Genomic DNA, 27,211 nt, shown 5'->3' with positions numbered 1-27,211 from the left:
TTATATAAAAACAGTTGTTTATTAATGAACGTTGTAACACTGTTTCTCAAAAGAATATAACACCAACAATTGTAACGAACCTAGATGTTAAACAAACCGTGTGAGTAAAATACTTCTGTCATCAACTTTAACCAAACATTTTTATCCATACTTCGAGTGGGTGCATTCCCGTCGGTTGGGCCAAATTTGTAGAGCATACATCAGTAATGGCGGGATGCACTCCAATATAGTATTCTAAATTCAGTTTTGTTTCTATTGCTGCGTGCAGCTTGGAGGGTGCCCTGCCCAAATGACACCCAGGTAAACATGAGCATATGAAATGGGGCTAGATTCCGCCCCAACCAAACGCACTGCGTGAAAGCGCCTTGTTAGCGATCATATATAAAGTTAATCCAATCTTAATCATAAACTTTTCTCTCAGTGTTCTCAGTTTGTCCTCTATTTTCTCCAATTTTGTCCCCACACGGAATCCAATACGCCGTTTTCCAAATTTCTTAATGTTTAAACTGTGCTCCTCCGGCCTCTTGTAAAAACATGAACAGATGCGAGGTTCGTCAGACAGTGTTTATTCGATAAAAACCCAATGCATTTCGGGCAACGCAGTGCCCTTCGTCAGGGGTCACTATAAACAACGATAAAATGACCAGTTACTACTTACACTTATTGCCATCATACTTCAATTGTTCTCATGACTTAATATGCGATATCCCACCATAAACATTTGTTTTGCACCCCTTTGGTTGCCACTAACTTCTCTAATACGTTAACCAAATGTTTTCCTTCTTTTTTCCCCTATTTTTTCAAAAACGCATTCCGTTAATTTTTCACCCTATTACCCTCATCACTAAACAGTTCATCAAAATTCTAACAGTTAGATAGAGCCTACTATGACTTCCATTCTTTTCTTCTTTCATCTGCGAATTGCAACTTTTACAAGTACTCTGTCTCCCTGTGTTCTCAATTTATAATGAATAAGCGCAAGGCGTTGGTGGGTTCTGGTGTTGTGGAGACACTTGATGCGTTCCTTTCTAGGGCTGAAAAAGCATTGATTCATGAGATTCAGCTGACCGAACGCAGATTGTCACTGGAACCCCAACTACCCCCGAGTGGTACAGCGCCATCGTCTCTCCCTGACTGCATTGCCACCGATTATGTAAATCCACTGTCTAGTCAGACGTCATTGGCACCACCACATTCTCCATTCTCCATCTTGGGGAGCACAGCCCACACCTCGGAGACCCCCATGGTACACACACAGAGCCAGAAGACTAGTCTGGTCCGCGGGGGACTGCCTTCAAAATAAAGGTAAGCCTGAGGTCCCATCGAATCCAACCAGCAGGTACCTAGAGCAACCAATCGTAAGGCGGGTGAAAATGGGAGAGAAGCAAATTTAAAGACCAATACTTTTCCCAGCAATGTTTGTATAACCACCTCCACTTCTGCAATAACTGACCTATTATCATGCCCAACTGAGGCTGCATTTTGAACACGGATAGAGAACAAACTCCTAGCCCTGAACAACCCGCTCTTAGACAAATTGAATCTGATAGAAGGAAGGCTGGCTAAAATAGAGCAGTGTATTTCGAGCACCCTGCTAACCAATCCCAATGTGCGGCAGGGGGGAAGGGTCAGACTCCCAGCTAGTGAATGTATCACACACCAGGGCACTCACAAATACTGTTCATTGCCCCGTAACCCCCGCAGCTACAGTATCTGTGGCCAACCTATCACTGCATCCCACTCATAGCAGTGTACCTCCTCCATTAGCTCAGACAGTGGGTGATTCATGTATTTGGGCTCCCCAGCAATGTGCTATTAGCAATACCAATGCCAACATGTCCTTACATCTCCCTCCGGACTCGACACCCTACACAGTTGTCTTGGCCAATGTCCCAGTGTTACCGTCTACCAAGCAGGAACACTGGTCTACATTGAGGAACAGGGCACTACATCTGTTGACGAATGGGACAGGTATATAGCAAGACCTCTTCCGCAATTTTAAAATGGCTCGAAGAGTACCATGGATCGGTAAATCACACAAATCCCTGGCTGGGGACTGTGTGGTTCTAAGTTTTGGGTCTCCGGGTCTGGTTCAACATATTATGGAAAGGGCAGGAAATCAAGATGAATGATGTTAACATCCTCCCGCTAGGCTTTTTTTCATCACCCACCTTCAGGTGCAGCACACGGGGTGGTATTACAAGTGTATGGCAAACATAATTATTCAGTCCCTACATATAACCGTTTTGACATTTTTGCCTCCTTAGATGACATCGATTGACTTGGTTCTAATACCGGTCTATCCTCCACAGGCACATACGATCTAAGGGAAATTTGTGATAATGTTTTAGAACCTAATTCTACCAACATCATGGAATTTACTCCAAACAGGAACACTAAACAGGTAGGGGTAGGATATGTGGGAGGCATTGACATCTCGGGGGGGACAAAGGACAAGGTGGGGTGGACAGGAGTAGTGCAGTGATGTTGGACCAATTTTTTACATCTCTTCATGCAGAGTTTCCCATGCCCATTAGCGGATCAGGTGAGATTGATTTGGATAATGCCTACGCTCCCAACCCCTTGATTACTCCCAACATTCCAAATCAAGGGCCAAATAAACCAAATTTATCCTTAGTTGGTTGGAATAATGCTGGTTTTTCTTCCAAAAAATCCTCATCTGAATGGTCAGCATTTATTGACAACCACGACATTTGGGCATTTCAGGAAACCTGGACACTAGAACAAACTTATCACCCAGGGTTCCTTCATTATTAATAAACCGTCCATGGAGGGACAGAGGGGTAGACCCATAGGGGGACTCGTCTTCTGGGTCAGACCGCAAGCAGGCTACAAAGTGGAGGAAGTCCAGATCGACAGTAGGGATATAATAATCAGCAGACTCCGGATGGCTAATGTTCCGGATATATTGGTTATCAATGTCTACGCTAGAGGGACCACAGGGGGTAGAGGTTCTAGTACAGTGGTGCTCTTAGATAGCTTTTAGATCAGCACAGGGGACACAGTAATTTGATAATAGTAGGGGATTTCAACTGCACCTTTGAGCCCCTTGACCACGAGGATGGCAACCTCAGTATTGAGGAGGACTCACAATGGGACATTCTGTCCCTTGATCTCCTGCCTATAAAAAGATGGACTGAGTCTGCATTACAGTTTCAGAAGCTTTATTTCGACAATTGTCATAAAAGCACAAAGAAAACATGTACAACATACAACACAAGACAATATAAATATAACCTTTACACTAAACAATATAAGATAGTATTAAATTCCAATAAAGGTCCAAAACCGTGATAAAACCTTAATAAAAAAAGTTATAAAACTCACATAACATAGGTAAAATATCAATGTTTAAGTTTGATCAACAGCAGGGGATTTTAAAGTGCAAGTGCGAATGGCCCATGACCAACCCAGACACTTAGCAACAGCAATAGCTAAGTTAGGAGCACAATCGGAATCTAAAATTCTTAAAGCAGACATACAGCTCCGTGTGCCCAAGGAGGAACAAGCTGGTCTCAGCCATTTACGGCGTGGAGCCAGATATAGCGGGCATGCAAAAAATATGTGAGGAATAGTTTCGTCCTCAGCCCGACAATGGTGGCACTTACTACTCGTAGATGAGTCCCATTTGCATGTAAAGGATTTTGTAGGGAGGGAGCCTATCCTGAATTGTAAATATAGTTTCCGATCAAGTGGCTTCTCTATTAGATCCCAAAACAACTCACAAACAGGCCTGGTTTTGAAATCCAAAAACCGGCCTGACAAGCTAGTGGCTGTGAACACACTAAATGATGACGTAAATAGCATGTCCCAATATTTTTTCTTTAGTTCCGACTTGGATGGAAAGGCAGAAGTAGCTGGGGAATCCCATAAACACAATAAATCAAGTTTAGTGAGTATGGTTCTAATATTTGAGCCAACCTATTTTGTGAAAGCGGTCCAGAGCAATCACATCTTTTAGGCCCTGAACAAAATGTGAGAGCTCCGGAGTGGACCATAGTCGCCTCCAGTATAACAGTGGACGTAACTTTGCCAAATCCTCAATTTTCTTCCTACCTAGATCTAAACGAAGTGGGGTCATCGGTGTACTTTGAGGAACCCCGACCAGGCTGCGAAGAAACTTACTTTCTGCCACAGGTAGACATCTTAAATCGCTAAATCCCCATAGCTCAGCTCCATATAGAGCTTAGCTCAACACTTTGATGTCATAAATTTCCAAGGCCGGAGTTACAGGTTTAGTAAACTACGTTTTGTGTTTCATCAGCAGGGCACCTGTATGCTGGTGATGTTTTAGTACTGTAAGGTTCAGATGATTTTTCCAGCCCATATCTTTTTGGAGGGAGATGCCTAGATACATGAAAACATCCATCTGTTCCAGGGGGATATTATTTAAAAATATCCTTCCCTTAAAGGACTTATGCTGATTAAAAGAAAGAAACTTGGTTTTTGAAGTGTTAATCTCAAGTCCTCGCTGAATACAGAAATTACCGAATGAATTCACAGCCTTTTGTAACCCACTCGGGGTCTTGGAGATAATCAGTGTATCGTCCGCAAACATGAGGACTGGGACATAAGTTCCCGCCAGTGTGGGGGCATCAGATGGCGTTCGAGAGAGGTACTTTACCACTCCGTTGATGTACAGCGAAAACAGGGTGGGGGCCAGCACACATCCCTGTCGAACACCACGCTCGACTGGGAAGGTGTCGGTAACCTCACCCTGCATCCCCCATCTGATCCTGGCAAAATTGTCCTCATGTAAGCGGACGAGTAAGGTTAGCAATTCCTGCTCAATCCCCATGTCCCCTAGCACTCTCCATAGTTTCCCACGTGATACTAAATCAAACGCCGACTTAAGGTCAACGAAGACAGCGTATAATGAACCTTCCCCCAAGACCACGGTTTTCCAGTAAATTGTAATAAACCGGAAAACCTGGTCTATGGTGCTAATGCAGGGACGGAACCCAGCTTGAAATGGGGATAAGATTTTTGCTTGCTCCGCCCACATTTGAACTTTGTTAAGCACCAAACGGCCCACTACCTTCTGTATCAAATCTATGAGGCTAATGGGCCTATAATTACATGGGAGAGATTTGTCTCCCTTCTTAAATACGGGGATAATCTCCGCTCCCTTCCAAGAAGGTGGCACTGGGGACCCATTAGCCACTGCGTTGGCCAAAAAGGCAATATACTGGCACCAGGTTAGTCTGTCACTTAGAAAGACATCGGCTGGAATGCCATCCATTCCAGGGGCCTTCTCTCCCAACACACAATCAAGTGCTATATCTACATCTTTGGGGGAAAACACCGTACCTTGATAAAATTTAAAAGGAAACAAAGGTGGGACTTCTCCCAAGGGGGCACACGCATATTGTGGTTTAAAGAAGGCAAGCCATTGTGTCTGTGCTACATTGTTTTGAGGAGTATCTGGGCTCCCTCCCCGGTCCCAGTGAGCAATGTTCCAAAATTGCTTGGAATCTTTGGCTGCACAGGCTCTTCTTAGATCTTGCCACTTGTCGTTGTCCCATTCTCTTTAAGCTCCCTTTGCTCCCGCCAATAGGAATCCCTGGCCTCCCTTACCCCAGAGAGATCTTTGAATTTAAGCGCTTCACTCAGTTTTTTACGAGCCATTTTGCATTTGGCATTAAACCAGCCAGCCCTATTCGATTTATGGGACTGCTTACTGGACCTAGCATCGTGCAAAAAATAGGTTTTTAACATGGCAAATAAGGATAAATGAGATTCATACATGATTAGTGGGAAATCTGGGCTATTAACTCTGGACCCTATAGAGGCCGTATGTTCCACAACCTCTGATTTAAGAGCGGCCAACTTTATAGGAAGTTCACAGATCTTGTTCCATTTCACCCGGCGCTTATTATTAGATAGTACCAAGTTACATGATACAAGACCCTCAGTCTCTGTGGATGATATTAAGAAAACCGAACAGAGAGGGTTGTGATCACTTTCCATGCGCCATATGATCTCCATATCCTCGAGGCACCGCCAGAGTCTTACGTCTACCAATAGGTAGTCGATCCGGCTGGAGTTGCGTCCGTTATCAAAGGTATTGGCTCCTGAAGGGTCCGATCTAGTGCGCCCATTAGCAGCTCTAAGACCTCTTTCTAGACACAATACCTTTAACTGGATGGCAGCGTCGGTCCATTATTTAACAGCGGGGATCTTGAGCTTGTGAATGCCCCATATCAAATCCTGTTCCGCTGCTATCTCCTGCTCCTCGACCCCTAATGGTTCGAAGGTGGTGTTAAACCCCCCCCCCACAATTGACAAAATAGAATTAGGGAGGGCATCCAGCTGGGTATCCAGGGCGGCTACTACCTCTGACCTTGTACCACCCCTGCTGCCTCTAGCATAGACATTAAATAGGGCCACTGTTAGCTGTTAAACTTGTTTGGCCTCATGGGCTAAGATATCGCTATTCGGGGATAGTATGGGGACAATACCACAGCATAAATTCTGACGAACCCATACCACCAGCCCACCAGCTGGTCGCCCTTGGTTTTTTTTAATGGTGGGGATATAGAAGTTAAGATACCCCACCCGGTGAACTGGGTCCACTGCCCAGGTCTCTTGAAACAGGCATATATCATATTTGTCTATGAAATTACCCCAATTCTCTGACACAGATTTTTGCCCGATACCTGCAATATTCCAGGATAATAGAGACAGTTTACCTTCTCTACTAGTGCTAGTGAGTGAAGGATTTGCTTTTACGAGCATGGGGGGACTAGTGATCTCACGACCTGTGCTATGACCTAATTGCGTTTGTGAGACTAAGTTCCCTTTATTCAGTAGAGGGGTAGATAATAAACTACTTCTATGTGGATTTTTTAATGGGTCCTCAGTCAGTGAATTGCTTACAGGGGGGTCCAACGCTACAACCCTGCCAACCTCCCTGTGTCAATCGCACTCTTCCAGATCAGTGAGAGCTGTGAATCTGTTGTCTAGACTAAGTTCACTCACATAACCTGGTAATACCTTCCTAAGTGGAGAGGTGTGGCTCACTGGTTAGAGGCGGCAGATCCGTAAGCAGAGAATCGGCCAGGGACCAGGGTTCAATTCCCGACGCGGCAGGGTCGTGGACCAGGGTCAAAACGGACTTGATAATTCTCGCCTCGGTACCTACTCTAACCAGGAACACACTCGGCAACTCTGGGCATTAAGCTTGCCTCATCTCTACAACGGCCCCCCACAGACGCCGGGGATGCCTGGTTTCACCTTGGAGATACCCAGAAAGGGACCATCTCACAGGGATAGCCAGGACGTGTTCCCCAGCGGTCTATAGCGCCGGGACACTTCCGAGTAGCTGTGCGCTGAATAAATTAAAATAACATAACATATGTGGCGGACCATTCCGTGTGTAAGCAAACTTTGAGCTCGCATTCGGTTTAATGGGACTAGATTGAAAGAAACCCATCGTTGGAGGGATAATACCAGGGGCCCTCTTCTGGGGGGGCAACAAGTTGGCTAGTACATTAGGAAGCACATTCACATTGGAAAAGTTGACAACAATGCAATCCCCATTGAACTTCTTCACACCAACGCCCACCCATGGAACACGTCTAGCCATGATAATTTCTTTAGCTAGTTGAAAACCACCCCATTCATTGATGTTCATATTATTAGTTAACCAATGTAGAACTTTATCCATCAGGGTAGTAGATGTCTCTACTTGATCTGGTCGCAAGCGAGGGACATTAGCGAGGACAAGAACCAAGTGCGAGGCTTCCTTTACCAATGTGAACCTTTTACCTGGAATTGGTTCACAACAAGTCCCGGTATCAGGTTTTAGAGCAGTGATCGTGTTACCTATCTTAGGGGCAAAAGCATTTGGAGAATTAAATTCTCGAGCAGGATGATTAGCTTTTAGGACATCACTGGAACTGTCCGCTATGGAAGGTATCAATGTAGCGTTACTAATAAGAGATGGCTCCGTGGTCAATGTAGGCTCTAACAACCCCGGCTGAACAGAAGCACTAGAAGTAACCAAAGGATCTATAGGAGGTTGGGCAGATGGAAAAATACGGTTGATTTTTTTGTTCTAGTACAATAACCGTGTCAACAATAGAGTCAAGTCTAATAATCCATGGTGCCATGATAGTGTCAATTTTCTCTTTGATGCTTGCCCAAAGTTTTTTAGATAAGACCTCGGGGTATGATGAAAAAGCCGTCCCAACTTTAGAGGCCTTTCCCAATTGTTGCTTTTTCGTAGCTGGTATCACCCCCCCTTGTGCGCCTGCCTAAGGTAGGTGCAGTTGGGGAGGGAACGACATTAGGCAAATCATTAGGGAGAGCGATCAAGGGCCTTTGCTCCGTCAGCTCTTCAAGGGGAAAAATGGAGGAAGACACTGCTACGGACCCATCTACAAAATCTCTAGGTATCCCCGGCGAGAATGAAGCTGTTGGAATTCGCACTTGGGCATCGGGGATCGTGCTGGTGTTGTGAATTAAAGCCGTTGTAACATTCGCTACCTCCATAGACGGTCTCCTTTCAGTTCACGCAATCTCTGCAGTTAACACACTTGCAGCTCGGACTAGATATGAGTCGAGGGTTGCCCCTGTTCCCCCATTATGCTTAGGTACGGCAACTTTCCTTTTCACCATTTTCAACTGCCTATCCACGACAGCAGAACCTTAACTCACCATCAATGTCGGAGGGGTGGCCCAGCCCGGCCTCTTCCGGCCCCTGACGGCCACAGACGGCCCACCCTTTGCCCGGGCTTAGCCCGGCGCTGCCCGCACGCGTTCCGCGAAGCGGGGCTCAATGCTGCTTAGATGCGCCTCCTGGCGCTGCGTCGATGGAATGCGCCGCCGCTGGGGCTGCCGGGAATCGGAGCCCCGTGGCGGCGGCGACGTTGTTTGTGGCTGCTGGTGACTCCTGGCGGTGGCGGCGCTGCTTACGTCGTTTGAATGACTCCTGGCGGTGGCAGCGTTAGACAAGGTAATGTCTGCATTACAGTTGAAAGGGTTATGCCTGGAATGGGGAGTAGGGGCAGTGAATGGGAGGTCTAAGTCAGACAGGCGGGGCTCTCATACTTTCAATAATGGGTTGAGGAGCAGCCGTATTGATTATATTTTTCTTAACCTGGAGTTCTGGTACTCCCTATAAGACATGGTAGTACAGGAACGGACTGAAAGTGACCACAATCCCCTAGTCGTATCACTGCAGCTTCCAGGTCTTCCAATCTACAACTACCACGGAACTGTGAAGGCTATTGTTGAAGTTAAGCTCACTAATGACTCCAGGAGATTCAAAAGGGCTAAGGTCATTGCTAACGAAGGGCACCTAGAACAGATAAAGGCGCTGGTTGAGCGCTCGACAGCCACCCTCCTTAATGGCAATACCCAGGAGGACATAGATTCAACCAATTTACAGGTTCACAATGAGCTGTTCACAAAACTCACTTTTTTTTTACTCAAAAGATAAAAACATCTAGGAAAGAACATTGCCCAAAGGCAGCCCCGTGGTACTATAAATCCTGCAGAGAGGCCTACAGGACACTATCAAGAGCCATTAAATTAAAGAACATATACACCATTAGAAAGGCAAGGGCTGGGTACAAGCTAACGGTAACTCGAGCCAAAAGGACCTTGGATGAAAACCATTGTCAAGATCTGCTTAGGGCCAGTAGGGAAAAAAATATGGCCAACTTTTGGCATCTTGTCAAATGGGGCAGTGGCGTATCAAACCAAGCCCCTGCCAATCCTGTTGCTCCCGAGCTATGGACCTCACATTTTGAGGGCCAGTTTGCTGCTAGTGATGATAGCACCGACCATTTCATTATGTCCAACCCTACCGCCAATCTGCATTTTTCTGGGTTAGAGGTCCAAAATGCCCTCATATTAATCCCGAAAGGCAGGGCTCCTGGCCTAGATTGCATACCAGCGGATCTGTTTATGCACGATGGGGATAATTGGGTGACCAATATTCAGCTACTAGCTAATGCTATAGCTAGAAGCGCCCCCATCCCGGAAACGTGGTCTGGAGCAGAGATCATCCCGATTTTTAAAAAGGGGTATCGATCTAAACCTGGGAACTATAGGCCAATAAGCCTCATTGACTGCATCCAAAAAATCATAGCCAGGCTGTTACTATGTAGAATCCAGACGTGGATGGATGAAACCGAGGTTGTGTCACCATTACAGGCAGGGTTTTGGCCACATACTGGCACTATAGACCATATTTTTAGGTTTATGATTATTTACTGGCGGGTGGTTATTATAGAATGGGGTACATTGTACGCAGCCTTCATCGATTTTTAAATTGGCTTTCGACTTGGTGTCCCGTGCAAAAATGTGGAGAGCTTTTATGGAAATACTGGCTATCCTAATCACCCTACATGATTCCAATTTCGCTCAGGTTCGCTGGGGAACAAATGGGGAAGTTACGGACAAGTTCCCCATTTCGAAGGGGGTCCGTAAGGGGTGTGTTCTCACACCTACCCTGTTTTCTCTATTCATTAACAAGGTCGTGCAGTGTTACTCTACCCCACAGATGCCCCTTGCCTGGCAGGCATGAAGATACCACTGCTATTGTTCCCGAACGACACTCTGATAATTTCCAAGACCCAGAAGGGGCTGCAGTCAGCCCTTACTAGGTTTGAGGTATTTTGCCACGATCATGACCTTGTGTTAAATGTGGAGAAGACCAAGTTTATGGTTCTCCACAACCGTAAAGTCATCAAAGGGAGTGTCTCAATGAACAAAGATCAACTAGAGCAGACTGACGTTTTTACTGGGAATCACTTTAGGAAGAAAACTAAATTGGAAACCCCAGATCGATATGCTGGCTCTTAAACACGCCCAACTGACAGTACTCATGAAGGAGCAGCGACTTTCCCATACAAAGCCAGTGGCGCCTGTTATAAAGATTTATAAAACCAAAATCAGCACCTCTGTATTATACGGGGCGGAGTTGTGGGGCTTTGAGGATCTAGCCCCTTGATTACAGCCCAAAACAAATTTCCGAAGGCCCTGTTAGGTCTCCCACAATCAACACCTTTGATGCCTCTTTATCTAGACTTGGGCTGCCATAAAATCGAGGATATAGCTCACTACAGACCCGTGGCATATTAGAGGAGGCTCTGGGTTACTCTTGAACTGTCCCTGTACGCCCAAGCACTTCTTGAAACCAGGGGTCTGATAGCTCATATAAGATCACCTGGTTAAGAAGGTTAAAAGATACCCTGAATGATATGGGGATGAGTAGCTTATGGGAGAATCCCGCAAGAAACCTTTTTCCATCTAAGAAAGAATTTAAGGCTGCCTACTGGAACATGATTATGCTGAAGCGATTCTCAACTCTAACAAGGCATACGCTGACGAGGGAATTTCTGGACCATAAACAAGAGCACAAGTATGAATGCTATTGGGATTTCATTACTGTACCTAACAATAGGAAATTATACCATCAGTTTAGTGTGGGTTCCCCTCCTATTAAATTCTTCACTTGCAAATGGCACTCCATGAATGAAGACAAATGCACTGTGTGTCCATTACAGAAGGAAACAATAGCACATGTTCTGTTTGTTTGCCCCGCTTACCAGCTTCCCAGGAAGAGATGGCTCAAACCAATCTGTTCAATTCTCGGCACAAGGTCGGGCGTAGAGGCGCCAAGGATTCTAATGTCAGACACATGTGAGCCCATATCGATTGCCGTTGCTACATTTTTGGGATGGATGTGGTTCATTTGAGCAAAAATTGAGGGCACCATGGTCGTGACAACTTTTTTTAATGATAGCTTTAATACATATGAGTTTATAATAACTTAATCTTACTGCTCATTTATATAAATTCTCCTTCTAATTAAAAATTGAGTGTTGTAGTTTTCCAAATTGTGAAAGCCCCCTTATGTGGCACACTAGTGGCTCATGTACATTGATATTTATCTTGCTCGACTAGTTTTAACGCTGTTTTATTCTTGTGATCTATTTTTGCTACAAGTTTTTATGAATGTAACAAACGGTTTTATATGAACTTGTTAGACTTTTCTTTATTGATGTACGATGTCTTTAATGATTTTGATAATCGAAAGAAAGACCAAATTGACTGACTGACTGGCAAGCCATGTGTGACACTTGAGGAGGAAAGAATAACCAGCACTCTTGGCAGGCAGCTTGTCTTCTCAAAATGTTTGTATTTTTAATAAGACAATTATCTAGTCATTCATACATATCAATAACACATGCCTTCCTAGCTAGAGAGCATTTATTTTTTATAAATGTGAGTTTAATTTTGGATATGATTATTAGCATCAAAACGATGCCTGCTCTTCTTGTGGAAGCATAGTGATAATGCTTTGTAATTGTTTATACATCAGGGTCATCCAACGCAGGTTGACGAGGGCCAGACTACGCACCCATTCTGGTTCCCATTTTCATTAGCGCATGTAAATAAGATTCAGGTGGATATTGTGAAAACCTGGCATGGCTCCACCCTCAAAGGCTTTACTGACCAGGTAGGTTTACATGATGACTCAATGTCATTGAGAATGTGATTTACCAGCGCTGGGTTTTTCTTTTACAATGCCCTTCCTTTGAAGCAATCCTCACTGCCCCTTCTCCCCTGAGCACTTTCTTTGTCTCCTTCACCTAAAGCACTCTGCTTGCCTTTCCTTTCCCTCCTCTCGGGCACTAGCCTTTGCCCCTTCTCCTTGGCCCACCAATGCACTCTAAGCATCTCGATCAGCTAGGTGACCAACTGTCATTGGTGTAAATTTAGGACGATAAGTGTAAAAATTCAGGACACTTCTTTGCTACCTCCTAATGGGTTCTCACAGAGATACATCACTTTGTTTTTTCTGCAGCTGTATGTGCTAACTGTATCCCTGCAATATGCTCTCACTAGTCACCTTCGCTCCCACTGTGTGTCCATTGCATGCAACCCCAGTTTCTGTGCCTTGACGGGTGTTCATCCTCCTTGTTAGACCTGGCACCTTGGCGTAAGTCTCCCTTCCACTTTTTGTCGCTGTGCCTCATCTGTTTTTATGGTGTTGTCCGCTCAGAGCACAGGCCTCACGATCAAGGCGAGTAAGTTCCAGATCGGGCAGGGTTCAGTGGTGTACTTGGGGCACCAAGTTGGGAGTGGCCAGGTGGCACCCCTTCAACCCAAGATAGAAACAATCCTGAATTGGGAGTCGCCCAAAACCCAGACAGAGGTGAGAGCCTTCCTAGGTCTCACCGGGTACTACAGGAGGTTTGTCAAGGGGTATGGCAACATTGGTGCCCCCTTGACAGCGCTCACTTCAAGGAAGCATCCCAGGAATGTGATTTGGACTGACACCTGTCAGAAAGCTTTTGAGGCCCTGAAAGCTGCTATGTGCACGGTGCCCGTGCTTTTGGCTCCCAACTTCTCCAAAGAGTTTATCATTCTGTGGAAATGTGGATTTTCCTGGTCAGTTATGTCCCCTATCTTGGACCCCAACGGTTCTATGTGCATGTCACAAGTACATGTATGTTCCCTCCAGTTCCAGTTATGAAGACGCAAATACATGTGCGTCCACCGTCAACATGTCCTCTGTCAGATCCGCCATGAACAGGCCGGATATTCCATTCCTAAATATGAAAGGCCACCGACTTTATATGGCTCAGTTACTCCATTTTTACAGTTCAGGCGAGTAGGCCCGATTCTGTCCTCAAAGCCTTTCCCTGCTCTCTGTCTCTGACAAGCTTCAGCTTGAGCTCGCATCTGTATCCATGAACTTTGTCCTATTTCCTGTGCAGCTAACGGTGCCTGCCTCGGCCAGTTTCGCCTGCCTGCCAAGAAGCTGTATTTCACCTTCGAATTATCTACTTTGCTCTTCAGCCGATGCATTCCTGTCTAGTAGTTTAGGTAAACATTTCCTTTAGCTCCCAAGCAAAGGGTTTGGCTTCTCTGTTCTCATGCAAGTAATTCATAGCCCTGTTGCCATGGAAAGTTTTCTGCCCCTCGCATCTCATATAGACACTTAGACGCTTGTGCACGCACACACAGTCAGTATAGAATAGATTCTGTCCGAGAGTCCTTCCTTGTGGATAACACAGTTCTTTAAACATAGGATATTAGATATGATTTGGGATTAGGTTGACATAACCCCAGACTTTTGTCTCCACATGTAGAGCTAAATGTCAAGTCCCTTTCTCCCCCTAGTTGCACGTCAATTACACGTCATGCTGCTGCGCGCGCATCTCTGCCAAGTATTTCTGCTGACATTGCGAAATCATCTCCAGGTATCCACCCACACATGACAATTTACCCATTATCATCAAGTGGACGCCCACATGGACGCCCACCTTCACGCCTACTTACACGCCCACATGCTCTTATCTCATTCTCTCTTGCTCTCTTGCTTACGTACAATTGAGAAATGTATATATACTGTACTCTGTGAATAATGTTTTGAGAATATTGAGAATACTTTTCAGTCCCGTCCAGATCCTTTTTTGGTGATGGTGATATTCTCCCTTTGACTCGAGTTATTGGAATAAAGCCCTTTATGAATCTGATACCACAGACTCAGCCTCTTGCTTTATGCATGATCTTATTGATATCTGAAAAATTATGACAGCGTGATATTTTATTTACCACAGAATGGCGCCCGAACAGTTTAATCTCTTTCCCCACACGCCGGAGATGAAGGTCCAGTTTTGCCCCCTTCCATGGCCGTGATGGACTTCAAGCGTGCACGTCGCGGGTTTTCCCGCCAACTCCCTCAGGCCAATGAAGGGGACAGACTGCGACCAGGCATCCATACGAGGCGGTGAGGAACGCAGATTGTCTACCCAGAGCCCACCTGCGAGAGAGCTGTGTCCGAGGTATACAGAGGCCAACCAGGTTTTCGAAGTCCCGATGTCCAGAGGGTCCGATGTCCGCAGTAGTCGAGTCCAGTTCATTCTCCGAGGCCTTCCGTTTCAAGGAGCTACCCGGTGAGTACCATCGCCGGGGAGGCGTGTTGACGCGCACATAGGTTGTGCCGGTCAAGACGGATTTGGGTACACAAATCCGGTCTGCACTGTTTAGCAGTGTATATGTACTGTTTAGCAGTATATCAAGTATTCCGAAGTATCTAGTTATTGTCAAGAATTCTGCTTGGTGATTAGTTATGCAGACTGTCATCATTGTTGGTCATTTTTAAAGGTTAAAATGTTTAATGTTCAATGTTTAATGTGTTAAAATGTCCTGCATATTGTGGTATGAATGATTGTTCATTATTGTGCGTTTTTGTATTAAGTGTGTTCAAGACCAGGTGTCAGATCAGTTGTCAATATGCCGCTCTTTTCGAAGTTAAGACAGATTACTACTAGAAAAGGGGTGCTTGAAGAAGCAGTTCCTATTCCTCCTAGGGACACTCCAGGGCACTTTATGTATCACAAGCATGGCTTAGACGCCATATTATTCCTTGATCTATGGGTGGACTACACCAAAGAGTTACCAGAAAGTCAGAGATGGCCCGTAGCTGGGACCTGGGATGCCGAATGTATCATGAAAGTCGAAGAAGAGTTGTGGAAGAGGAAAGCTAGACAGTCACAGACAGACGCTGTTGAATTATGGCGTAAAGAATAGCATAGACGCACAGAGTAAGCGCTCAGAAAAATAGAGAAAAAGTAGGGAGGATTCAGACAAAGCCCGAGAAAGCGTGTTAGTTGAGGAAGGTATCTGAGTAAAAGCAGAACAAGTAGACAGACAACGAAACACTCTTATGAAAGAGGAAATGTAGACCAGCTTGGAAGGATGCCATTGAGTTTTTGGCGCAAGGCGTCACATAGAAGGACAGAGTAAGTGTTTCACGAAGCAGAGAGAAGTGGACTGGAGTCTGGAAAAGCCAAGGATGAGATGTTACAGGAGGAATTAGAGCTGGTAAAATGAGCGTAGGCTGACAGAAAAAGAAATACTGACGTTGCTGGTATTTATCCCGTCCTTTCAGAGGACCTAGCAAGAGTGGCCCCAGTAAAAAGACCAGTTATAATACATATATTAATTACATAGTAGCCCAAAGGTTCTTGAGCCACCCACCAGATGAACAGCGCATAGCTGGTGTTTACATGGTCCAACATTTGACTACGTTGTCAAAAGGAAATTGAGAGGGGTGCAGCTAGAGAAGGAGCAACTCCTGTGATTTGATGACACCCCTAATGTACAAAGTGTTAACGGAAAAATAATTAGTGAAAAGTTTAGCTTGAAAAAAGAATTGTGGGTATTTCGAATTTGCAAATTGTTCATGAATACAGGTTTGTGTTCTTGGTGGTCCAGTGAGCCAATGTGCTGGGTCAAGTCGGTAAGATTATGACCCCCTGAGTGCAAATTGTATGTAAAAATAATTTTTCAATTGAGCGAATTATTGCAGTTTTTATGGAATTGAGTAGTCTTTTTGTCTTTGACAGCTTCAGAGTGAGGAGAAGGTGGGGGCTGTGTAGAGCAGAATGTGATACAGAAATCGGAGACAGATTCTGACCTTGTAGCCAGTGTAGGTGGGGGCCGATGAGAGGAGCAGAACAGGGCACTGCTTAGAAGGCTTCTCTGACATCGCATCTGTGTAATGCCTGCAGCTGGAGAGCCTTGGGGCCAGGAGTAGGAAAAACAAAAAAAAAGATGGCTGGCAGCCCAGGCTCAGGCCGCGCTGAGGGGCTATTTTTAACTTCTCTGATAAGACAGGGCAGCTGAGAAATGTAAGTCGAGAAAGATTCCCTTGTTCTATTCTGTGCAAAACAAGTGCCCCGAGGAAATGTCTATGGAGAAGATTTGTTTTATTTTTTAGCAATTGTTATATTGCTTCTGGCCAGAAAGTAAAATGTTGCTCTTGTTTGGAATTTTAAGGGCTATGTGCCTATATAAAAACGATTTTCAAATTCAGACATTTTTGAATTGTGGCCACAAGCTGCCACCAGTTGCATTGGATAAATGATCCAGTGGTTACGGGTCTGTGAGGAAAGATGTGAGATGCATCTTCGACTAGGACATGAGGGTACATTGTGTACAAAGAAGCATAGCACATTTTTATAAAAAAAAAAAAAAAAAGAGACAGGTTCGTGTGTTCGTCATTTTTTGATTATTGTTGCTGATCCTGTGTGTCAGACTTGACGCGGTCATCATTGGGATGACCCACTGCCAGATGGGGTTGTATAGGGCAGGTAAATAAGTTATTGATTATAAGCCTGACAAATTAAGCAGGCCAGAATGTTCGCATCTGAGCTGTAGGTACTGTAATTGCGCATCGCTGCTCATTTATATATGTTAGTGTAATTGTCTATGCTTTCTGTGCCTGGTATACTGATGGCTTGGCATATGTATTTTATATATGTTTTGTTTTTGTGTTGTATTGACCAGTCTGTTTAGCGTTACTAAATTACTAAATTTCACAGACATGATATTACCTTTATCATGCTGTCAAAATAGCAGACAACACGTTATCAGTGTATGTCTAATTGGTATTGGAGATGAATAAAAGAAGGAAAAGTTATGCAAGACTAAAATATGTATCACATGACTGCCTTTCTCTTATAGACAGGCAGCCTCGGTCATATGTTTCCAGATTGGACATTAAGGAACAATTATGATCTGTGCACTTGCATCTTAACTCTTGAAGGCCTGTTTTAAATAAGGACTGCCACCACAGAGTGACAAATGAGGCCCGGTATTTAGGGTAATGAGAAAATATCTGACAGAATTTCCTTTTTAAAGTTTGCTTTAGTAAGCTCATTCTTGTGAGTGGTGGCCCCAAAAGTTGACTTGTTTTTGAATTAGGCTATTTATTGTATAGGTGGAAATTATTGCACAATGACTGATTTCTTTAGCAGATAAATTATTAATTATCAACATTAACAACTGTTCTTAAACTTGGTTTTCCGAATATTTAGGTAATTTAGCATTCCTATTAGGGCCTCCTAGCATTAATATTGACTTCAGGTTGGTGTAGGTTCATGTAATAGGGACATTTGCATATGAGATGTCATTTGGCCAGCTTATGAGCTAACACAATGAGGTTTGTACATTAATTTGAAGGATTTCTCGCCGTTTCAAATACGCTGTGTATCTCCTATAATTTTGCTTACGCCCAGTAGCTACACACAGGGATTAATAGTGTTGACAAGACACAGGGTTTGATAGTGTTTGACAGCAGTGAAATCTGTTTCAGATTTCCTCCTGTCAAAAAGGGGGGGAAGGAGGAGAATATTGGTTTTCTGCTGGCCCCTGAGGAGGTTCGCTTCCCGCTAGCCCCTTAAGAAATTAAGCCCCTTAGAAATTAGCCCCCTTAGAAATTAAGCCAAGGAAATAGGTATGGTGTTTTCCCCTTTTTCTCATGTTTTATTGTGATCTTTCAGGGGAATTAGTTGTGGGCACCGGAACGTATTCAATTGATTTCTGGTTTTTCACAGCCCAAGACACAAAAAGACTAAAGTCCTCAAGAACACACTGTGGCATTTGAAGAATTAAAGAGAGTTTTATGCCAAGCACCAGTTTTAGCAAACCCTGATTACAACAAATCGTTTATGTTTTTTGTGACAGAGCGGGATGGAACAGCACTATCTGTCCTAACACAAGATCATGCAGGAAAACACGAGCCCTGTGCTTATTTTTCTAGTACATTAGACCCAGTAGCACAGGCTTTGCCTGCGTGCCTAAAATCAGTTGCAGCAACGGCCTTAGCCATAAGACAAAGTGACTTGATAGTGCTGGGCCACCCTCTGACAGTACAAGTACCACACGCAGTAGAGGTTCTCTTGAACCGGACACAAACACGACACCTGACTGTAGCTAGACTGACAGGCTATGAGCCAACGTTATTTCAACCACACATAGAGATCAGACGATGCAACATACTGAATCCTGCTACCCTTTTGCCCTCCAGTACAGAAAGCGTTTCACCACACAACTGTGTTGAAGTAATACATACCGTGACTAAACCAAGACAAGACTTGACAGATGTTGCACTCCCAGACCCCGACCTAACACTATATGTTGACGGCTCATGCATGAGGACAGGGGCGGGAGAATTAGTGGCAGCATATGCAGTGACTGCTGATACTGTAATAATAGAGACTAAAAGAATAGACATATTGTCAGCACAAGCAGCAGAGCTCATCGCCCTGACACAAGCGTGCATAAGAGCTAAGCACCTGAGAGTAAACATTTACACCGATTTTCTGGCGAGAAAGAGGTTTCTTGACCTCTCATGGGGCCAAGATACAGCATGGCCCCCATATTCAAGCCCTTCTGGAAGCGATACATTTACTAACAGCCATAGCTATCCTAAAATGTAAAGCACATACTAGAGCCACAGATCCCATTTCCCAAGGCAATGATCTGGCAGACCGAACTGCTAAACAGACAGCTCAGACCCCACTAGACATGACAAAATCACAGATACTATCACTGTCCAAAGCCATGACAGTTAGGGATCCTTCCAGGGATGTACAAGACATTCAGACACATGCTACTGTAGACGAATTAAAGAAATGATCGGAACAAGGAGGGGTACTGACTGATCAAGGTTGGATGACAAAGGGCAAATCCACATGGTTTCTTTCTGATTCAAGGGCACAAGTGATTATAAATACCGCACATAGTCCTGCACACTTAGGAGAGAAAGCAATGATAGATAGCTTACAGAATATATGGTTCAACAAGCACCTGCGTGCAGCAGCGAAACAAAAGGTCAGAACATGTATGATCTGTTGCCAATTCAATCCAGGTAAAGGCATTCCGATGGAACAAGGTGGATTCCATCCACCTGACCACCCTTTTGAAGTGCTCCAAATGGATTATATCCAAATAAACAGATGTAGAGGTTACAAATATGTCCTGGTACTAATGAAGCAGGTGTCCCTTCTGTTAGGGTATACCTGGAAATTCCATTGTGTGCGACATCCTGAAGCAGCAGGCCTTGTAGAAAGACATAATCAGACATTAAAATTTTGCGCAGACAAAGGTATAGACTGGATGGTAGCCCTGCCGGTTGCCCTCTTCTACATGCGAATGGTAGCTCATTCTAGAACAGGCTTATCTCCCTATGAAGTGGTCTTTGGTAGACCACCAAAATATGTGGGCACTACAATGCCTAAAAGATTACTTATGTTGACAGTAACATGCTGACAGATTACCTGGCTTCCTTGATGTCTGCACTACTCTCTTGTTGTTCGCAGGTTGCTGCCGCCTTCCCTGACAACACCCAGGTCAAAGAATACTCCATCGCTCCTGGATGGAAGGCGCCAAAGTCAGTGCTCTGGACCACGGGGACGGCCGTTAAAGTCAAAAGGCGGAAAGGATGATTGCACCTTCACCACTCTTTTACAAAGGAAAAAAAAAAAAAACTTTGAACTATGATTTTGGATTTTGAACAACATTTTCTAGAGGAGAATGCCCAGAAGTTTCCACAAAGCTAAACCTTGATTCAAAAAGTCAGAACCCGTTTGATCAATTAAGTCCACTAGGTGGTGAAGCGGTTGAACATGTATTCTGGCTCGCATAAGATCTTGGACAATAACATAAAGCAAAAATAAGAGAGCTAGATAAGAAGCAAATAGATGTATAGTGACTGTAATTTTTCAATCTCTTATGTGCATCATGATAATATGTATCAGCTTAATACTACATGCTATTTTTCCTCCTATTGCCTCACTCTTATACTCCTCCACTAATGATACCATAAAGCACACCATAAAGCACACATTTAGTGATCTGCCATCCTATGAGCTATCATATCGACTTGCCTTACGCAACAATACCTTTATTCAGATGCTGCACCATTCACATCAGACTAGCAATGCTACAGACTGCTGGGTCTGTGGCCGACTCCCCCCCCCTATCAGAACTATAAGGGAGTTTTGCCCCTCTTTCTCTATCCGTTCACACACAATGGCTCCTGTGGAGCATGGTTTAGTTTGATTAATTCCCTAGATTCGAATTCCGCAGTTTATCAAGATAACTGGGTATGGGGAAACCTGAACTTAGTTTTGCTTAAAGTCTGCTACCCTAACAAGGAGGGACTTCCCAAAAGAACAGGAACTGATCTAAGAAATGAAGTATACGGATTAGGTAATTTTACACTTAACCTCATGATCCTGAACGTTGAATGTGAAGCTACACCAATCTTGCCCGCCATGTCCGTATTCCCAGTAAAAGGGGAATTATGTATAAGAAAGAATGGCTCCATACACATGGGCCATAGTAAATGCACCACTGTAATAAAATTCAGTGATCAAGGCAAGTCTACATTTAGAGCTTCTCGTCATTCCTACTTTATATGTGGCCAGACCGCATATATACGCCTACCTCTAGATTGGGATGGTACCTGTTACATAGCATTCCTCCTACCACCTGTTTTCCTAGCTCCTCCTGATTATCATAAAAATACTCATTTAGTACACAATAGACAGCAGAGAGATCTCCCAATTGTCGATTACACTGAAGCAGCATGGGAAAAATACACAGATTTCAATAAAGGTTTCTTTCCCTATATAGGTACAGTTACCAATAGTAAGCTGATACGTAGATTAACCAGAACCCTTGAAGCAGTAGTGAACGAAACTATTTCCGCCTTAGGCAATTTAACAGAAGAGCAGTCTGCTATGCGGATTGTTGTGCTTCAAAATAGTCTTGTCCTTGACGTTATCCTGGCCGATAGGGGCGGAGCTTGTAGGGTCATCGGATCAAGCTATTGCATTTTTCATACCAGAAAATTCGCCATCTGTATATAAAGCCATAACTCGCCTTCATAAGATTGTAAGCCAGATACACCAGAATCCAGGCACCTGGACTTGGTCCGGTTGGTTTTGGAGTGTATTATCTACCTTTGGATGGAGGGTCCTATCCTTCCTAGGTATTGGCCTTCTCATACTATTCAGTTGCTGTCTATGTCTACAATGTGGACCAGCGATCTGTGGTCTGTGTGCCACATCGTGTATTCCACCACCAAGATTTCATTCAAGATCACGGAAGAAGAAAGAAGAACAAATGATGCTATATGAACAGATCAATGAATTGATGAAGATTGATATCTCTTGAAGGGCAAGTAGGGGACAAGGAGGGAATGTGGAAATGTGGATTTTCCTGGTCAGTTATGTCCCCTATCTTGGACCCCAACGGTTCTATGTGCATGTCACAAGTACATGTATGTTCCCTCCAGTTCCAGTTATGAAGACGCAAATACATGTGCGTCCACCGTCAACATGTCCTCTGTCAGATCCGCCATGAACAGGCCGGATATTCCATTCCTAAATATGAAAGGCCACCGACTTTATATGGCTCAGTTACTCCATTTTTACAGTTCAGGCGAGTAGGCCCGATTCTGTCCTCAAAGCCTTTCCCTGCTCTCTGTCTCTGACAAGCTTCAGCTTGAGCTCGCATCTGTATCCATGAACTTTGTCCTATTTCCTGTGCAGCTAACGGTGCCTGCCTCGGCCAGTTTCGCCTGCCTGCCAAGAAGCTGTATTTCACCTTCGAATTATCTACTTTGCTCTTCAGCCGATGCATTCCTGTCTAGTAGTTTAGGTAAACATTTCCTTTAGCTCCCAAGCAAAGGGTTTGGCTTCTCTGTTCTCATGCAAGTAATTCATAGCCCTGTTGCCATGGAAAGTTTTCTGCCCCTCGCATCTCATATAGACACTTAGACGCTTGTGCACGCACACACAGTCAGTATAGAATAGATTCTGTCCGAGAGTCCTTCCTTGTGGATAACACAGTTCTTTAAACATAGGATATTAGATATGATTTGGGATTAGGTTGACATAACCCCAGACTTTTGTCTCCACATGTAGAGCTAAATGTCAAGTCCCTTTCTCCCCCTAGTTGCACGTCAATTACACGTCATGCTGCTGCGCGCGCATCTCTGCCAAGTATTTCTGCTGACATTGCGAAATCATCTCCAGGTATCCACCCACACATGACAATTTACCCATTATCATCAAGTGGACGCCCACATGGACGCCCACCTTCACGCCTACTTACACGCCCACATGCTCTTATCTCATTCTCTCTTGCTCTCTTGCTTACGTACAATTGAGAAATGTATATATACTGTACTCTGTGAATAATGTTTTGAGAATATTGAGAATACTTTTCAGTCCCGTCCAGATCCTTTTTTGGTGATGGTGATATTCTCCCTTTGACTCGAGTTATTGGAATAAAGCCCTTTATGAATCTGATACCACAGACTCAGCCTCTTGCTTTATGCATGATCTTATTGATATCTGAAAAATTATGACAGCGTGATATTTTATTTACCACAATTCAGACAGACACTTCAGAGCATGGTGTGGGGGCTGTTCTTTCACAGATTAATGAAGAGGGCCTAGATCAACCTGTAGCCTTTCTTAGCAGGAGGTTACTACCACGGGAACAAAGATGGAGTGCTATTGAGTGTGAGGCATTTGCTGTGGTCTGGGCGCTGAAGAAGCTAAGACCCTACCTGTTTGGGTCTCACTTCCGGGTTCAGACAGTCCACAGGCCCCTCAGATGGTTGATGCAAATGAGGGGTGAAAATCCAAAGCTGTTGAGGTCCATTTCCCTACAGGGTATGGATTTCACGGTGGAACATCGCCCTGGTACAGATCACGCCAATGCTGACGGTCTGTCCAGATTTTTCTGCCTTAGTGATGAGGAATTCCCTGGGGTAGGGTAGTTCTCCCCACGTTTCAGCTGGAGGGGACACTTGTTAGACCTGGCACCTTGGCGTAAGTCTCCCTTCCACTTTTTGTCGCTGTGCCTCTCGTGTTTTTATGGTGTTGGCCGCTCAGAGCACTGTACCACTGCCAACCAGTGCCACAGTGCAAGTGCTCCCTATGTAAAGTGTATCTGTTGGTTGGATTCCATGATTGGCTTATCTGGTTTACTATCAGACCCCAGTAAAGTGCACCAGGAGTGCCAGGGCGTGTAAATACAAATGCCGCTGGTGGGATTGCGGCACTGGTTGTGCCACCCACAGAAGCGGCCTGGTAAAATGTGTCTAGGTCTGCCATTGCAGAACCTGCGTGCAGTCTGGTACTGTCATGCTGACTGCGCAAGTGCACCCACTTGCCAGTCCCTAAACCTTCCCTTAACTTCATATTAGTCACCCCTATGGTAGGCCCAAGGGCAGGGTGTATTGTAAGCATAAGGTAGGACAAGCCCTGTTGTGTGTGGCATGTCCTAATAGTGAATTACAGCCATTTTCGTTTTTCACTATTGGAAGGCTACCTGTTCCCATAGGCCAGAACGGGCTGTCAGAATTGTTACATTCTATGATCCTAACAGACCCAGGGAACATGGTAGAAATTCGAATTTAGTATGCCTGAACTCAGAATAATAAGGTACATCTTTTAGTAAGGTTTATTTTATTATTCTGCGTTTGCAAATGCCACTTTTAGAAAGTTGGCCTTTGCTTGCCTAAACATCTCAGCCCGCCTCTGCGTGATGTGTATCTGCTTTCTGGCTTGTGTGAGTGACAGGGCTGGGGAAACCCAGATGGGCAGGGCTAGGTAGCCTGGTGGTGAATAGGAAGATTGGCAGATAGATGGGTGGGAGGAGTACACCTGGACTCTGAATAGGGCTGTGCTCTGCCATCACAATGCTGGCTCCGCCCCCTGTGGAGCGTCTGATGGCTCTGCCCTGCACCCTGAAAGAAGCAGCCTGCATCGCATAAACAAAGTGTTCAGAAACTGGACTGGACTAGGCAAGGGCCCCCCTGGCCTGGCAGAACAAAAGAATTGCTGTATAAATGTAGGAGCCCTGCTCCCAAGAAATTAGATCCTGTCCTGCCAAGAAGAAACCTCTGTCCGACGAGGAGGAACCGGGAAAGCTGCATGGAGGAGTACTGTCTCTGACCTGGGGGATTGGCCTGCAGTGGTTCCCTTGGTGCTGAAGAAGAGGAAGAAAAGACCCCAAAGACTTTTATTTGACTTGTGCTTAAGATCTCCAAGGGCTTGTGAGTGAGCTTGCCCCCTGAACGAAGTCCCAGGAACAGTGGACTTCACCGCCGTGGAATCGCTGAGGAAAACGGACCGTTTTCCTCACATCTTCGCTTCGAACTGGTGTGTACATCTTGCTGATCGCAGCGTACTCCCTGTGAGCTGATAACCCGCTGTCCGGCACGAACAACGTGTCTTTTGCCCCTCTACGAGCTGTAGCTCGCACCGCGAAGGAAGGTACTGCCAGCCCAAGCAACGCGAGTAATTGCCCCTACGAGCCGTAGCTCGCACCGTGACTGAAGGACATCACCGTACCAGCTCGCAACCCCCTACGAACCGTACTGCCGGCATACGTTCCTTTCCCCTGCTTTGGAAAGGCTGCGGCGCGTACGGTAGTTGCACACGTCTCCCCTGTGCGGAGCGTACTGTTCGCTTGTATCCTGCGCTTCGAATCAAGATTGCCGATCTCTTGGTACGGCACGAACGCCGCGACGAACTTTGAACGCACTGTACCTATGCACCGTCCCCTGAAGCCCTGCACGCCCATGGTCTAACGTACCGTAGTACGCATCGCACCAGGAGGACAACGCACCGTACATTGCGCCTGATGTCCGCGCAGCATCCATGACGAACTCATCAAGTAAAGGTACTGTGGCTGTTCGCACCGTAGGGTGTATGCTTCATCCCGAAGCGCCTACAGTGCGTGTGAGACCCGTTCCCAAGCAGTTTTTAACACGTACGGACAGGAACGAAGCGCACAGAACTTTAAAATTACGCTAGAACTTAAGAATTCTTTGAAAATAAGTATTGTGGCCTGCTTAAACGTCATTTTGGTCTTGTGCTAAGCCTGATAATTCTATATAAAGTATTTTTGATATATATCCTGTGTGGAGTCCATTTGTGGAGGTTCACTGTATTACTGTGTGGGTATTTACAAATGCTTAACCTAAACGCCCTGAGAACGCCTTGTCTGCTCGTGCCAAGCTACCTAGAGAGTGAGCAGGGGTTATTATTGGAGTGTACCCCCTTACCCTGACTAGAGGAAAGGTTCCCTGCTTGACACAAGTACCTACCTGTGCCAACCAGAGAACCCGGATTCTAACACTCCTCTTCTTACCTTATGCCTGGTTGATACCGCGTGCTCCAATGTGTGTGTGTCCACCCCCCAAATGCACCCCCTTTGGCTGCCTTCATAACCTGTAATTCCTGTTTCTGCTTCAGCCCACATTGTCTACTGTAGCCCTGCTCATTGTGTCTCTGCTCCCCGTGCCTATGCATTCAGTGCATCCCCAGGGTTCTGTCTCCATGCTCATCCTATCTTTACTACCTCTGGCTATGCTTCATTAGTCTGTGCACAAACCTACCAGTTACAACCTTGAAATTTCTCTTTATCCTGCTTGTTGTGGCCCCTAGGGATAATCGCACCAGATTCATAGCAGACATTCAACGGGGTGTTAAAAACCAGGTAAAATGAGCACCATCATACTGCTTAACGTTTATTAAAAACCAACAAATAAAATAATCAGGTGACTTATTCTCTTGGGTTCAGTATGTCCATACCCAGCATTTCCCTTTATGTAGTAAAGCATTCTCATCGTGTCCTTATTAACTGTATAGTATTCATTTGCTAAAACAAATCCAGGATTGCTTTAAACTGTATCCCAGTATGCACCATACACCAGAAACACAATCGATACGCTTGCTTATAAATTAATTGTAAATCACACAATTGCCATCACATCCATCCACTACTAAACGCATAAGTAAAACATATTTATATTTATACTTATAGCTCCAACTCTAACAAATGCGAGACCTATTGCATTGCAAATGCTTGTTCTTTCTCGATGTTGTGCAGCATTGGGAAAGCTTATATGTCGAAAAAGTGAGACTACTTGACTTTGCCAATGTGTGTTTATTGTGGTTGTAAACCTCCTTTTACTTCTGTAGCTCTGGTCAGAGCCTCTGATCTCTGGAGTTACACTATGTGAAAGATGCTCAGAATATTGTCCAGGTCCTATCACGGGCTCTGATAGTATTAAGGACTCCCTTGCAGCAATTGATAATGTTTCCCACTGTTATTGTGATGCTCTGTGTTGCGTGGTCCATTCACTGGAAAAGGCTCTGTTAGACCTGACAGTCTTAGGGCGGTCTTTCCCCAACTTTCTACCTGCCTCCCTCCATTTTCTGTGCTTGTTTTTATGGCTTTAGGACTCTGCAGCCGCGTTACCACTCCTAGTGCTAAAGTGCTCCCCTAAACATGGTAACATGGGCTCATACTCAGTTGGCCTATTTAATTTGCTTATAAGTCCCTA

The 27,211-nt window shown here is 44.9% G+C and overlaps 1 protein-coding gene across 3 annotated transcripts in view; it reads left to right on the top strand.

Annotated features, from left to right (window-relative positions):
• Positions 1–27,211, top strand: part of LOC146822429 (uncharacterized) — a 73,041-nt gene that overhangs the window by 16,213 nt on the left and 29,617 nt on the right. For 2 of the 3 annotated variants that reach the window (XR_014963303.1, XM_085613534.1), the window contains exon 2: positions 12,359–12,496. The exons of the other annotated variant lie outside the window; for it this stretch is intronic. The gene's annotated coding sequence lies outside the window, so the exon portion shown is untranslated. The remainder of the gene's footprint in view (positions 1–12,358; positions 12,497–27,211) is intronic. 3 annotated transcript variants of the gene reach the window in all.

The sequence above is a fragment of the Triturus cristatus genome, chromosome 6 (genome assembly GCF_964204655.1).
Source record: "Triturus cristatus chromosome 6, aTriCri1.1, whole genome shotgun sequence".
Taxonomy (NCBI): domain Eukaryota; kingdom Metazoa; phylum Chordata; class Amphibia; order Caudata; family Salamandridae; genus Triturus; species Triturus cristatus.
The sequence above is the reverse complement of the archived record's forward strand: the minus strand, read 5'-3'. Positions and strand labels throughout refer to the sequence as shown.